Raw genomic sequence first — 16,069 nt, 5'->3', positions numbered from 1 at the left:
GATTCTTTGGGAGTCTTCTATGAGGTCTTAATCATTATAATTGGATTGTCTTACCATCTAAAGTTTTATAGAAGGAAAAATAAATCATATTTAGCAGGGTTTCAGGAAGGATCACCCACCTCCATTCTTTCCCCTACTATTGGGAAACTGCCTGATGCCAGAGAGCAGCACAGACGTGGGACACAGATCAGGCCCTCATGAGCCAGTGAGGATCAAAAGACATCTCAAGAGGATCAACTTCCAGCATGAGGGGCTCCACTGAGCTGGTCCCCAGGAAAAATGGTGAAAATTGGTTTAAAATACACAATCAGTAAAGATTTCCAAAAACAGTAGCAAAAAGCAAATGAAGAGACATCTATTCAAGAAAATGTATAAAACATTGGTGAGAAAGGCACATATCTAGGCATATACTCAGGAGAGTCTATGGTGTTAGAACCAGGACAGCTCCTTTCCTCCTCGCTCCTAGCTAGGTAAGGCAGAGACTCCACTCCAGACTGCCTCAGCCAACAACACAGGGCTCCCTCTCCCCTCTGCTTCCAGAGAGCTTTCTTCCTTCGAGGAGTTGGATGTCAGCATTTCTCATCCTGCCCCCGCCACCTGTTGCTGAGGCTAAGTACTGGGTGAATGCAGTCAAAAAGTGGAGACTCCACTCTTCCTCCCAGCTTCCACTCAGGAATTGAGGCTCTACCTTGGGCACAGTGCACTGAAAGTACTGCAGCCTGATAGCAACTCTTCCAACTCGGGAGGTGATGGTTCCACACCAGGAGAGGACCCCAGGATATTGCCCCCCACCCTGACAAGCATTCAGTTCCTGGAATGGGGGTATCCTTCAGAAAGAAGCTTGTCATTGTCCCCACCCCCAGCTCCAGAGCCCTGGCTCAGAGATTTTGCCTGGAGGCCTGGGGGAGGGGAGAAGTTATAGAAGAAGCAGGTCTGAAACAGATAACTCCTATGTCTTCCCAAAGCAGTTGATTTCATTTATAACAGAGTGTGCAGAAGTTCAAGTTTAAGGGCACTCTTAAGAATGGTGGAGGTTGTGGTGAAAGCAGTTGGGAAGAAATTCATGGATTGAATGAAGATACAGCCTAGACTGTAGGCTGGCTGGCTTGTAGGAGAGAACTGGTGAATAAGACAGCTGGAGAGGAGCCCTCCTAGGGTCAGAAAAGATATCAAACACAAATCTCAGACTATTTCTGAAAAGGAGCCATGATTTCACTGGTTTAAGCTGAAGAGCAATTTATGCCCTTAGAACATTATTGAAAGGAAGCATTATACAAATAACCAATAAGTACATGAAAAGATGCTTGACATCATTAGTCATCAGGAAGTTGCAAATACAGATCACAATGAAATACTACTGCATACCCACCAGGATGGCCATAATAACATAGTCAGATAATAACAGGTGTTGGCAGGGATGCGAAGAAATTTGAAGCCTCATACACTGCTAGTGGGAATTTAAAATGATGCAGACACTTTGGAATACAGTGTGGAAGTTCCTTAAACAATTAAACACAGATTTACCATATGATCCAGCAATCCTACTCCTAGGTGTATACCCAGGAGAAATGAAAACATATGTCCACACAAAAACTTGTATGTGAACGTTCATGGCAACATTGTTCTTAATAGACAAAAGGTAGGAAAAACCCAAATATCCATCAATTGACAAACAAAATGTGGTATAGCCATACCATTCCATAAAAAGCAATGTAGTACTGATACGTGCGACATCATGGATGAAACTTGAAAACATGCTAAGTGAAGAAAAGAGTCACAAAAGACCACATATTATATAACTGCATGTAGATGAAATGCCCAGAATAGGGAAATCTATAGAGACAGAAAGTAGACTAGAGATTGCTTAGGACTGGGGCAGGCATATGGAGACATAGCAAGATGAGCTAAAAGTTCTTTCTGGGGTGATGAAAATGTTTTAAAATCGGCTGCAGTGATAGTTATACTAAAAATCGTTAACTTGCAGACTAAATAGTTCAACTTTATAGTATGTGAGTTATATCTTAATAAAGCTGCTTTTAGAAGTCTTAAGTTGTTTCCATGAGTAGACATATAGAACAGTCTCATTTTTATGAAGACTGCATAGCATTCTATAGCACAGATGTGCCATGATTTTATCTTAACCATTACCCTAATGACAGATACTCATGTTGTTTCTGATTTTGCACTATTACCGACAATGAAGTAAAGAACGCCTTAGCAGTACTTCCTTGTGTTCATATGTAGACATTTAGTGGGCTGTTTTCCTAGATCTTTTAGCCCACAGAAGACCAGAGTTATTGCCAAAGATTTTAAAAGGTAGATAAATAATTGTCTTCTGAGAGCAACATGACAGGGTTTTGTCTGTTATGGCAATCCTGGCTCAAGCCTTCTCTGATCGGTTATCAACATTTATTCACTCGGCTATTCCTGTCATCTTTAATTTGTCAGATGTATTAAGGATCAACTTTAGCCAGGCCCTTGGCTGCATGCTGAGGATCTAGGCGGGATCTCAGGCTAGGGCAGGGTAGCAGGGTTGTGGGTACCCCTCACTCTCTGGTGAACACCAAGCACTCAACCCAGCTTCCTGAGGGTGCTCTGTCCTCCAGAATGGCTGGCTAGCCAGGCTCACACCAAGCCCTTGGCCACCACCATGCCCCACAGACAGACAGATCTAGTCTTCCCATATATAAGACTTATAAGAGTAATCGTGGCAACATATGCTTAATAACATGAAAATACACGCTACATGCACACACACACACACAGGAAAAAAGTCTAGGAGCACACAAATGCCCATCACAAATAGAAGGATGGGCAACTGTGGCGTGAGCATCTGAAGGAACAGCAAGGGAGCAGCACAAAGCTGCAGGCTTGGAGTGTGTGGGTTTGCTTTTGTTCGTGTGGAATCGCTCCACATGAACACACAGGGCGTGGCAGCATCCCTAGAAAGTGACCCAGATGATGAACAGGGTGGGAGAGACTCACTGTTCAGCATACCCTCTGCATCTTTTGAATTTTGTACCATGTGCATCTTTTGAATTTTGTACCATGTGCATATTTAAAGGAGTAACAAGATTACTCCTTCAGGGACTCCCGTTGCCTCCACAGTGAAATCACACTTTCAATACACGATGAGACTGTGTCTGCATCTTCTCCCAGTGCATCCTTATTCCACTCCTTCCTTCTTCCTGGGCGCCTCTCCAGCTGCACCTCCTGGGTGGAGCATGACTTTCCTTCACTTGCATCTGCCTCTTGGCCTTGGAGGTACCCTCAGGCCACTCGGAGAAACCTCCTCTGGCCCCTCGACTACTCTGAATGACCCTCTAAGCTCAGAAATCTCCCAGAGGAATACCCCTCATCCAAACTGGCAGCAGAGCCACCAGACCCCAGCTTCCTGGTTCAGGGCTTGCAACATGGTAATGTGGACCAAAATTAAGGCTGCTGAGGCAGAAATAAATTGGTGCAAGTTTACTGGACACCAAATGTGAGGATCATCTGAGGAAGACATGTCAGCAGAGTTAGGCATGCTCCACGGTCGGCCACAGGTGGAAGGATTTTCTGGGAAAGCTGAGGAGAAGGGAGGGGAGGACTCATGCTGGAGCTGTCTGCTTCACTGCAGGCTCCAATGCAGAGGTTCGGTCATTGGCCATGGACAGCAACACAAGGCTAAAAGGTTCTGCATGCAAGACAAGCAGCAAAGCTTCATGATTCAGAAACAAATCAGTGTCTTTTTCAGTGTCAGTGGGTTACGTGTTTTGTTTTTTTTTTTTTTCAGATGGAGTCTTGCTCTATCACCCAGGCTGGAGTGCAATGGCATGGTCTTGGCTCACTGCACCTCCTCCTCCTGGGTGCAAGCGATTCTCCTGCCTCAGCCTGCCAAGTAGCGAGGATTACAGGTGCACACCACCACACCTGGCTAATTTTTGTATTTTTAGTAGAGATGGGGTTTCACTATGTTGGCCGGGCTGGTCTCGAACTCCTGACCTCGTGATCCATCCACCTCAGGCTCCCAAAGTGCTGGGATTACAGGCATGAGCCACCGCGCCCGGCCGGGTTACCTATTAATCTGTACTTCAACAGTTTGAGGAAACTCACGACAAGATCTGTGGGACTCAGCATAAGATGCTTCACTCAAGCACAGGATGCAAGCCACGAAGCTTGAGGCCTCCCTGAGGGAGCAGTGTGGCAGCTGACAATATGGACTGCAGGTTATCAGTGAGCGCTTAGGTGCCATTTTTCAATGTGTGCACAAGACGGAGAGAGACAGAGAGGCAGAGGAAGAGTGAGGGAGAGAGAAGAGAGTGAGGGAGACAGAAGAGAATGAGTGAGAGAGAACACGGGGTGAGACGGTGAGAGAATGAGAAAGAAGGGGAGATGGGGTGAGTGGGAGTGAGACGGGGAGAGAGATGGAAAGAGTGAGACAGTGAGGGGGACAGCAAGTCGCCAGTCCCAGGCCCAGTTCCGCTGCTTCCTCCTAACCTGCTGAAAGCCCCACAGGCACCACAGAGAGGCGAGCTGACCTGCCCCAAGTCTCCAGCTTGTAAGAGGGGCCTGGGACTCAGACCTGATTCCAAATTACAGCCTCCTTCAGCTTCCCCACCCTGCCTTCCAGAAGGCTTCTCAATCCCATGCAAGAAGGAGATTAGCACCTACTAAGGTGCCTTCCTGGGCTCCCTGGGGCCCCCTCAGCCTCCATCCACCTGTCAATCCTCCCTCAGGCTATCTCTGCACGTTTTTCACCATTTAGACTCACAGAGGTTTGGAACATTTTTTGCTTTGATTATGTCCATTATTTAAAGAGTCTCCCTGGAGATTTGTGGCTAAAGACACCAAAAGGTGAAAAAGAAATTCACTAACCAAGTTATATAATATGGTACTTTATTCCAAAAATGATAGTGAGATATTTTAGTTGTTACCACTTACTATGGCTTTCTTGTGGTGTTTTCCAACTTCTGATATTTCAGCTACAAATAAAATAAAATAAAATATTATGAATCCTCAGTTCTGTTCCTTGGAAACACGGGCCCCCCAATGGAGCCTAAGTCACAATCCCTACCCTTATGCCTTCTATGATCTGGGAGGGAAACCAGAATAAATATGCTAGGATGCAGTAAATGAGATCAGAGAAATACCTCATCCACATGGGAATGTAAAGGCACAGCCACCTTGGCCCAGTGTGGGACAGCCCAACTGCCACTCCAGCATGGAGCTGCCTGTCCTCAGCCTGCCCCGGAGCTCAGCTCTGCCCTGCTCACTCCCACTTCCTTCTGATTTTCAGCACTCTAATGGGTTATACGACGATGTGAGTTTAATTTGCATTTCTCTAATGACCAATGATGTTGAGCACTTTCCATGTGTGTAAGAGCCATCTGCATATCCTCTTTGGTGATGTGTCTGCTGAAATTTTTGGACTATTTTCTTACATCTTCATAATTGTTTATAGAGACTATCTCCACTGTCCTTCCTTCACGCCTTCATCAAAATCAGTTGTTCACACGTATGTTCATCTCTTGATTTTCTACCCTATTCCGTTTATCTATTCATCTATGTTTACTGTTTTATTTCTACAGCTTATAATGTCTTTCCATTTTCATTCAGTTTAAAATTCTTTCTGATCTTCCTTTTGATTTGTTTTGACCCATGAGTTATTTAGATGTGCAATATTTAATTTCCAAACACTTGGGGATTTTCCAGATATCTTTCTATTGCTGATTCCTAATTTAATTCCATTTTGGTCAGAGAACATGCTCACTATGACAGAAATCCTTTCGCATTTACTAAAACTTATTCTGTGGCCCAGAGAATACTTTATCTTGGTAAATGTTTCATGTGCACTTGAAAAAATGTGCATTCTGCTAAACACAGGAGGGTTCTATAAATGTGAGTTAGGTCACATTTGGTTTCCAGTTTCGTTTCTGTATTCTTACTGATTTTCCATCTACTTATTTTCTCTGTCTGTCGCCCAGGTTGCAGTGCAGTGGTGCAATCAAAGCTCCATAAGCTCAAACTCCTGGGCGCAAGTGATTATCCCTCCTTAGCCTTCTAAATAGCTGAAACCACAGGAAGGTGCCACCAAGCCCAGGAATTTCTTTTTTTTTTTTTTAGAGACAATGTCTCACCAAGGCCCAGGTGGGTCTTGAACTCCTGGGCCTAAGCAAAATGGCCGCCTTGGCCTCCCAAAGCTCTGGGATTACAGATGTGAGCCACTGCACCCGGCCCTGTGTACTTATTTTCAACAATTATTTAGAGAAGAGTGTTGAATGGTCTAACTATTTTTTGATGTATCCATTTCCCCTTGCAGGTTTCTGAGTTTTTGCTGCATGTATTTTGAAGCTGTGTTATCTGGTGGATAAATATTTAGGATAGTTATGTGGTGACTGACCCCTTCGTCATTATAACATGACCTTCTCTGTCCATGGTAACATTTTTGCTCTGAAATCCACTTTACTTGGTATCAAGATGGTGACTCCTGAATAGCACTGGTGTGAAATGTGTTCCATTCTTTCACCTCTGATCCAATGTTGCGTGTTGCATGTGTGCACACTTCTGTGGTTGGCACTTGCTTTTTAATCCAATTGAAGCAATCTCTAACCTTTAATTGGGCTATAGCTTAGGTTTGTTTCATTTAATATAAGTTATTGATTTGGTTAGGTTTAAAGCTAGTGTCTTGCTTGTCATTTGTTTTATCTTAATCCAATCTGTCACTTGTTTTCTGTTTCTTTTTTGGCATTTTTGATTAATTAAGATTTTCTTACATTTTCACATTATTTCTTTTATTGGATTATCAGCTACAACTGTTGTATTATTTCAGTGGTTGTGTTAGGGCTTACACTATACTTCTTTTCACAGTCTATACACTAAAGTGATATTATATCACCTCAACTGCAACACAGGTCGGGTATCCCTTATCCCAAATCTTGAGACCAGAAGTGTTTCAGGTTTCAGGTTTTTTCAGATTTCTGAATTTTTATTCAAAAATTTTGAATATTTTGAAATATTATACTTACTGGTTAAGCATCCCTAGCCTGAAAATTTGAAATCAAAAATTCTTCAGTGAGCATTTCCTTTGAGCATCATGGCAGCATTCCAAAAGTTCCGGATTTTTTTGGAGCATTTTAGATTTCAGACTCTTGGGTTAGGAATGCTCGCCCTGTCTATGACCCTTATAACAATATACTGTGTTTTCTCTCCTGCATTTGTGCTAGTGTCACACAGTTTACCTGTCCATATTTTACAAATCCCCAATGCACTGTCATTTTGTTTTAAAAAGTTGATTCTCTCTTTTAAATAACATTTCTATTGCTTTTCGTCCCTTTGTGTAGACACACATTTCCATCTGGTGTCAATTTCCATCTGCCTAACGGATCTCCCTTCACATTTCTTGTAATGCAGGTCTGAGGCTCATCAGTTCTTTCCATTTTTGTGTGTTGGGGGAGGAAGGTCTTTATTTCATTAAGTGAAAGATATTTTCTCTAGGTAAATGTTTTCTTTCAGCACTTTAAAGATGTTGTTCTATTGTCTTCTCATTGCATTGTTTTTAATGAGAAATTTGCTGTCATCCTTATATCTGTTCCTTTGTACCTAATGTTTCTTTTGTATCTGACTACTTTTAAGATTTTCCCTTATCACTGGATTTGAGCAACTTGATTATGATGTGTCTTGGTGCTATTTTCTTTATAGTTCTTAGGCTTGGGGTTTGTTGAGCTTCTTGAGTCTATGGGATATAATTTTTAACAAATTTGGAAAATGTGAAGAAAATTGTATTCTTTAAAATATGTTTTCTGTCTCCCTCCCCTTCTACAAGTATAATTACTCATATATTTGGATATTCAATTGCTTAAAGTTATCTCACAGCTTACTACTATTTTTTTAGTCTTCTTGTTTCTCTATTTTTCATTTCTCTCTGTTTTGTATTTCTTGATAGTTTCTCTCCTTGTCTTTAACTTCTCTAATCATTTTCTCTGAATTGTCTAAACCATCCTATGTATTTTTATCTCATACATTGTGGCTTTCATCTTGAGAAGTTTGTTTTGGATCTTTTCTAAATCTTCCTTTTATCTAGTTAACATGATCAACCTCTTCCTCTATTATACTAAATATATGAAACATTCCTATAATACTTGCTTTGATGTCCTTGTCTACCAGTTCTATTATATCATTTGTCATTTCCGGATCACTTTTGGTTGATTGATATTCATCCTCACTGTGGGTCATTTTTTCTTCTTCACATGCTAGTAACTTTTGATTGAGTGCCGTGCACTGTGAATTTTACTTTGTCAGATGCTGTATATTTTATATTCCTGTAAATAGCTTTGAACTTTGAGTTTGATCTTTTTGATCTTGCTTTTATGCTTTGCTAAGTGAGATCAAAGCAGCATTTAGCCTAAGGCTAATTTCATCCTCCACTGAAGGAAACCCCTTCTAAGTACTCTACCCAGAGCACCCTGAATTTGTTTTCTACTCTGGCTGAGGGGAAAAGGCACTATTCCCAGCCCTGTTTGATCTATGGGGAATGCTCCCTCTAACGTCATGTGTAGCTCTTTCTCTTTCCCATCCTCTGACCAGTATAGCTGAGTGGTGGGGGAGGATCCTCTGCAGACCTCCACAGCTCTCACTGTGTACCCCTCTCTCCTGTGAATTCCAGCTGCCTCGGATTTCCTAACTTCATCTCTGGTTTTGCATCTTAGTGAGTATACTGAGCTTTCCCTGGCCTTTTCCTTTTACCACCTGTGTCGTGCACTGGGCCTAGCGCAGGGCTCCACTCACCTGCTTCCCTGTTCTCATGGATCGTTCCCCTTCATTGCCTGGTACCCGATAGCTTGACAACTGTTATTTCAATAACGTGTCCCATATTTTTACATTTATCAAACAGGAGGTAAATCTGGTCCTTATTACTCTATCTTTTCCAGAAGTAGAAGCAATAGAAATGTTTGTGTCTTCCAAGAGTCACACAGATGAATGCTGGCCATGCCATTCGCACACCATCTCCAGGAGGTGATGCTCTGTCAGCTGGCAAGAGTCTGGCTTGACAGGCAACCTCAGCCCTGATGTGCAGATGAGAACCTCAGCTCTCTGACTTGATGTCATTAAACATCAAGTCAGTCACACCCTTTGGAAGTCATCTGTAACTTAACTGCAAGGAGGGAATCCACCACTCAGATAGAGGTGAGTGTCTGGTAATTGCATTCCTCATGGGGCACCAGTAAATTGGCAAGTCTGTGATGCCAGGCTCTCCTACGAGCTTCGTGAGCCCAACTCAACTTTGGGAATATAAGGATGTAGGCTTTCTGAGTCCCCAGGCTCTGGGTAGATTATCAAGGTGAGAGCAGCTGTCAGAAACTGGCCCAACTGCTGTTCCTCATGCGACACCCAAAACACATTGCATGTCATCATGCCTAACATTCTGCAAGCTGCTGCGTATAATAGGGTTACCTAAACAGTTGGACTTTGTATCTCTAAAGATCCAAAAACTTCATGTTAACCATTTTGATGGAGTTTATGCTAATGTGTCTATTTTAAATATTTTAACAATAACAGGCCTAAATAAATGAGCAACTAAAGTCACACACTATTGTCAGCACAGTAAAGAGAACATAACATAACCCCTGCATGGTCATGCATCAGGATCGCAAGCACCCCTTCTGTGAGAGGGCCTTAGCTCTGAGGACCTGGGAGGGTAACAGCAATTGGAAGATGTCGGTTCCTTCCCATTTCTATGAACACCAATGAGCTGCGTGGCATAGAGCCAAGTCCGTGGCCCGCTCTGTCTCCACTTCCTCATCTGAAACAATGGCAGTAGAACCTTCCCTTCCTGGGTTGTCAAAGTCCGCGGAGAAGCATAAACCGTGATTCACATGTGAGGAAGTACGCAGATTTCAAAGGCCCTGGTCTTTGTATAACAGCATGCCGTTCAGGCAGGCCACACTCAGCAGAACCAATCATCAGTTTCCACCATGTCAAATAAAACACTTCCCGCCTGAGGCCTTTGTCTCTGACAGTGTGTTTTCTTAGGAGAGATACTCTGTTAAATGATAAAGCATATTGCTTAGAGGGGCAGTCTGCAAAGGCTCTTGTTTTTCTAGACAAGTTATCCTTAAAGGGACAATCTGGAATTTCAGAAAATGGGACTAAGCCAGTAAGTGTTAGGTATTATAAAGAGAACTGAGCAAACAGGGCCTTCAGCAACACTGCCCTGCAAGTGGTAACCAAGCCACCTTTGATGGAGACATTTTATGGGGAATTCTTTGCATCAGCATGAGAGGTCAGGTCAGTGTTTGTCCCTCAGAACACTAAAACCCATCAGCTTCCCATGGAACTCCAATCTCCCTCTCCATTGTCCCAGTGGGAAGGTAGGGTCATCCTGGGTGCAGCCTCACAGGAAGTGAGTCTGGAAGCTTGCAGGTGTGCCCCGACCCTCCCCTTTGCTCAGGCCTCTTCCTCCCCTCCCACACCTGCCCACACACAGGCCAGTGCCCTCTCACCTCCCCTCTGCTCAGACCTTTTCCCTGCCCCCCACCTGCCAGTGCCCTCTCACCACCACTCTGCCAACTGCCAATTGTTGGCCAGTTCATCTCCCTCACCACCCCAGACTCCTTATCCCCATTCACCCCCTGATATACCCACAGCGCCTACAGTGCACTGGCCATCCAGGACATGCTGCTCAATGAAACTGACCTGACTCTACTCTCATCCCTCAGATCCCAGTTCCTGTGGCTTCCAGAATGAAAATTCAACTGCATCGTCCCTGTTTAGCCCTTCCATGGATTCTCTCAGGCCTTTGGGGTTGCCTACAGCCTCCCATGCCTGGGCCCTGTCTCCCACTCCAGCTGCATCTCTTACTATGTCCTCCTTGAGGTTTCCCCATTCCTGACCACCTGCAGTTCTGCAAAGATGTCCTGGACACAGCAGACACAGAGCATGGGGAGAGACAGCCCAACCTACATAGAGGAGGGGTGGGTAGTAGGGGAAGGAAAATCCTTAAGATAGGCAGAGGGGACCACACTTCCTTCTAATCACAGTCAGATCCACTGTAGCAATTTTTTCTGAATGGCTTATTTCACAAGCACTTACTGAGCACCTAAAATGTGCTAGCACCTAGCCTAGGAGGTGATTAGTAAACTGTGTCACCCTCTAAAGGACAGCATTCAGCATAGGGCAGACACTGAGTGCAACAACACAATAATGGGATTCTCAGAACATAGGGTGCTCAGGGAGAGGAGAAGTTAAATACGCTTTGTTCTGGGCAAGGGACAGTGATATGGTTTGGATCTGTGTCCCCGCCCAAATCTCATGTTGAATTGTAATCCCCAGTGTTGGAGGTGGGGCCTAGTGGGAGGTGATTGGAGCATGGGGACGGATGTCAACCTTAGTACTGTCCTGAGTTCTCATGAGATCTGGTTATTTGAAAATGTGTGGCACCTCCCCTCTCTTTCTGTCTTCCTCCTGCTTTGGCCACATGAAGTAGCAGCTCTCCCATTCACCGTCCACCATGATTGTAAGTTTCCTGAGGCCTCCCCAGAAGCTGATGCTGCCACACTTCCTGTACAGCCTGTAGAACCATGAGCCAATTTAACCTCTTTCCTTTATAAATTATCCAGTGCCAGGTATTTCTTTACAGCAGTGCAAGAATGGACTAATACAGAAAACTGGTACCAAGGAGAGGGACACTGCTATAAAGATTCCTTAAAATGCAAAAGTGGCTTTGGAACTGGGTAACAGGCAGAGGTTGGAAGAGTTTGGAGGGCTCTGAAGAAGATAGGAAGATGAGGGAAAGTTTCAAACTGTTGACGAAAAGAGTCAAACTCTGTAAAATATTTGAAGAGATTTCTGAGCCAAATATGAGTGACCATGGCCCGTGACAGCCCTCAGGAGGTCCTGAGAACTTGTGCCCACGGTGGTGGGGGTACAGCTTGGTTTTATGTATTTTAGGAAGGCATGACACATCAATCCAATACATTTAAGAAATACATTGGTTTGGTTTAGAAAGGCAGGACAACTCAAAGAGGGGGCTTCCAGGCTATAGGTAAATTGAAACATTTTCTGGTTGACAATTGGCTGAGGTTGTCTGAAGACCTGGGATGGATAGAAAAGAATGTTCAGGTTAAAGATAAAGGATTGTGGAGACCAAGTTTTATTGTGCAGAGGAAGCTGTTAGATAGCAGACTTTAGAGAGAGCAGGTTGTGAATTGTTTTTTATTGAACTAAAAGGTTTCCTAGCTCTTAGTTGATTATCTCCTGGATCTGGGAAGGAAGGAAGGAAAACAAAGTGGGAAGGAGATTCTCTACAGAATGTGGATTTTTCCCAGAAGAGACTTTGCAGGGAAATTTTAAGGTATGGCAAGGAAATATATTTTGGGGTTAAATATTTTTTCATTGTCTCATAATGTTATGCCAGAGTCAGATTGAAAAGCAAGACACAATTTACATGGTCACCCATCTGAAGAGAATATATGGTTTGTAGGGCATGACTCCCTAGACCCCTTAGGTAGGAATTTGGGTAAGATAAAAAATCAGAGCTTAGTCCTCAAAACTTCCTTGAGACTGCTTAAATTGTTGTGACCAAAATGCTGGTAGTGATGTGGACAATGAAGTCCAGGCTGAGGAGGTCTCAGATGGAAATGAGGAACTTATTGGGAACTGGTGTAAAGGTCACTTTTGTTACGCTTTAGTGAAAAGCCTGGTTGCATTGTGCCTCTAATCTAGGGATCTATGGATTGAACTTGAGAGAGATGATTTAGGGTATCTGGTGGAAGAGATTTCTAAGCAGCAAAGCATTCAAGAGTTACCTGGCTGCTTCTAACAATCTATGCTCATATGCATGAGCAAAGAAATGACCCAACTTATTTTTAAAAAGAAGAGCATACAAGTTTGGAAAATTTGTAGCCTGGTCAAGTGGAAGAAAAGAAAAGCCCATTTTCAGGGGAGGAATTTAAGCAGGTTGCAAAAATTTGCATGACTAAAAGGAAGGCAAATGCTGATAGCCAAGACAATGGGGAAAAGGCCTCAAAGGCATTTCAGAGACCTTTGCAGCAGCGCCTCCCATCACAGTCTCAGAGGCATAGGAGGGAAGGATGGTTTGGTGGGCCAGACTCAGGGCGTCACTGCCCCCCACAGCCTCAGGACATTGGATCCACATCCTGATGGTGGATCCCTGAATGACTCTGTGGAGCAGGCCACCTTCAAGCCCACCCTGCCACTGATCAGACCTTTGGTGAAGCAGAAAAAAAATGTGGACTGTGATAAGCCATAGAGATGCAGGGTTTTCTGCCTATCAGCTACAATTATCTTAACAAAGATATGTGCAAGAAGTTCAAAAGCACATAGAGGAAAAGTATAAACTATGCAGAGAACGTATGAGGTGTGCATTAGGATAACTTCCAGTGAGTGTGTGTTATAGGACCACCAGGTTAATATGCCTGCCCCACAGTAACAGAACAATACACTGAGACAGCAGGGATGCAGCAGAGAAAGAGTGTAATGATTGCAGGGCACCAAACAAGGAGATGGGAAGAGTCCCTTAAATCCATCTCCCCAAGGAGTTCTGGACTAGGGTTTTTAAGGGGAATATGGAGGGCAAGGGGCTGGAAAAGTGGAACTGTTGATTGGTCAAGGTAAGAGGGATGAAGTCATCAAGATGTGGAAACTACACTCTTTGGTGAGTCAGCTTTTTATAGGGTCTTTCAGTCAGCTTTTCATAGGGTCTTTCAGACCAGGTGGCACCAGTGGGGTCCTACAGACCAGCTGGCATCAGTAGCATCCTTCAGACCCGCTGGCATCAGTAGCATCCTTCAGACCAGCTGGCATCAGTAGTTTCAATGATATATAGGACCTGCAAGGATATCTCAGAGGGAAAACCTAACATTTCATAATGTTAAAGTGGTTATCTCTAGAGCGGTTAAGGGGAGCTCTAATCTTGTAACAGGATCCATGCAATTCTGAGGCAACAGACACCAAACAGCTATGAGGAAGCAGGTCAGAGAAGAGGCTGACCCAGTGATCAATGCTGAGCATGGAGCAAGCTGTGTTTAATTTTGTTTCTGCCCCTCCCTTTTTTCTTGATTAATTTTATAAATGTTACAGGGACTGTTTCACATATACAAAATTGCTGCTTTGCATATATGCATTTTTCTGAGGAGATGGTTGACCACATTTATCAGATTTTTCAAAGAGGTCAGTGATATAAAACCACTAGGATTCACTGCCTTATGTTGTCTTATTTAACCATGTGAGTTAGGCATTATTGAAGCTCAGTGATCTAGATTTACCAAGCCAGTGCATTCATCCATTGGTGCACCACACATTTATTGGACATGCTGTCTGCTCCCAGCAGCCTCCAGGCTCTGGAGTGCTCTAGAGAGCAAGGCAGCCCAGCCCTCGCTGTGGCAGGCCGGTGTGGGAAATACAGCACGCATCTGAGGAGCATGCCAATAGTGTGGCAGCATCAGGACGACCTGTTATCTGGCCTTGTGCCCAGTGGAAAGGCCCTTTTAGAGAGGAGGGCACAGCAGGACTGGAAGGGTGCTGCCCACAGAAAGGGTCCCATGTGAACACCCAGCAGCAGGGGGCAGGCCCAGGGCTGCCAGAAGGAGGCTCTGGAGCTCCAGGAAAGGGCAGAGGAGCTGGGGAGGCAGCAGAGCTGAGCCACGAAGTCTCTGTGGAGAGACCCTTAGAGAGAACATAAACATGAGCACCTCCAACCCAAGCCCAGCGCCACCATCACTCCAATAGTTCACTCAGCAAACCACCTGTGAGCCCTCAGGCCCTGGGAGCGGCCAGAGGAAGCCATCTCCAGGTGACCCTCTGTCACCTGGCACTGGGCACCTTCCACCCTGGGAACCACCAGAGCCCGAGCCAGCCTGCCAGGGGCTGCCCCAAAGTGCCCCATCAGCACAGTCTCCCAGGCCCGACACAGGCAGGCGCAGGCACGGCACTCACCGCATAATGGGCACCTTTGATCTCCACTCTCCTGATCACGCAGAGCCAACAGCAGCAGCCTCACGGTACAGCGGCCAGCTCAATGTCAGGGCGGCACTTGGCTGCTTTGATGTCTCAGTGCCTGCCTGTTTGAAATGGAAGGTTGTCACATTAAGAAGATTATGCAGAATCCATTTGTCACCACCCTTTTCCCACTGTGATGAAGTCTACCCACCACCTGCCATTAAAGTCATAGCTGGAACAGACGAAGGTAATGGAAACAAGTTAAGGTGCCAGAGGCACTTGTGGTTACCAGAAATTTTATGAGGGGAGCAAGGTTCAGATTCTTAAAATGTTAACACAGTTGTCTCCTAGTGTCCACAAGGGATTGATCCCAGGACCCACGGATAGCAAAATCTGCAGATGCTCAAGTCCCTGGAATACAATGGCATAGTGTTTGTATATAACCTACACACCTCCTCCCGTATGCCTCAAATCATCTCTAGATTACTTGTAATACCTGAAACAATGTAAATGCTATGGAAATAACTGTTTTACTGTATTGTTTAGAGAATAATGATAAAAAACTCTGCACATGTTCATCACAGATGCAAATTATTTTCCAAATATTTTCAATCCCACAGTTAATTGAATTTTATGGATGCAGAACTCACAGATTTGGAGGCCCAACTGTACAGCAGCCTTCAAAACCCTGCCACAACCCAGGAATTCTGGCATTAATGTGCCAAGGCTTCCAGGTGAAACTGTCTAGTGACATTGATGAAAGTCAAATTTACGAAACATCCCCAGCCAAGCATGGTGCCTCATGCCTGTAATCCTAGCACTTTGGGAGGCCGAGGTGGGTGGATCAACTGAGGTCAGGAGTTTGAGACCAGCCTGGTCAACATGGCGAAACCTCATCTCTACTAAAAATACAAAATTAGCCGGGCGTGGTGGCATGCACCTATAATTTCAGCTACTTGGGAGCCTGAGGCAGGAGAATCACTTGAACCTGGGGGACGGAGGTCGCAGTGAGCCAAGATCGCGCCACTTCACTCCAGCCTGGGCAAAAGAGCAAAATTCTGTCCCAAAAAAAAAAAAGCCATCCCCAAACAGCCAGGAAGCCATGCAGACTGCAATGTGTGAGGCATGGGCT

General features: G+C 44.5%; 1 long non-coding RNA gene across 4 annotated transcripts in view; it reads right to left on the bottom strand.

The window, feature by feature from the left end:
• The window catches only part of LOC134759574 (uncharacterized), a 93,373-nt gene that overhangs the window by 16,984 nt on the left and 60,320 nt on the right, over positions 1-16,069 (bottom strand). For all 4 annotated transcript variants that reach the window (XR_010135948.1, XR_010135947.1, XR_010135950.1 and 1 more), the window contains one exon: positions 14,935-15,059. This is a non-coding gene — a long non-coding RNA (uncharacterized LOC134759574). The remainder of the gene's footprint in view (positions 1-14,934; positions 15,060-16,069) is intronic.

The sequence above is a fragment of the Pongo abelii genome, chromosome 11 (assembly GCF_028885655.2).
Source record: "Pongo abelii isolate AG06213 chromosome 11, NHGRI_mPonAbe1-v2.0_pri, whole genome shotgun sequence".
In the NCBI taxonomy this organism is placed as follows: Eukaryota; Metazoa; Chordata; class Mammalia; order Primates; family Hominidae; genus Pongo; species Pongo abelii.
This window is presented reverse-complemented; position numbering and strand designations above follow the sequence as displayed.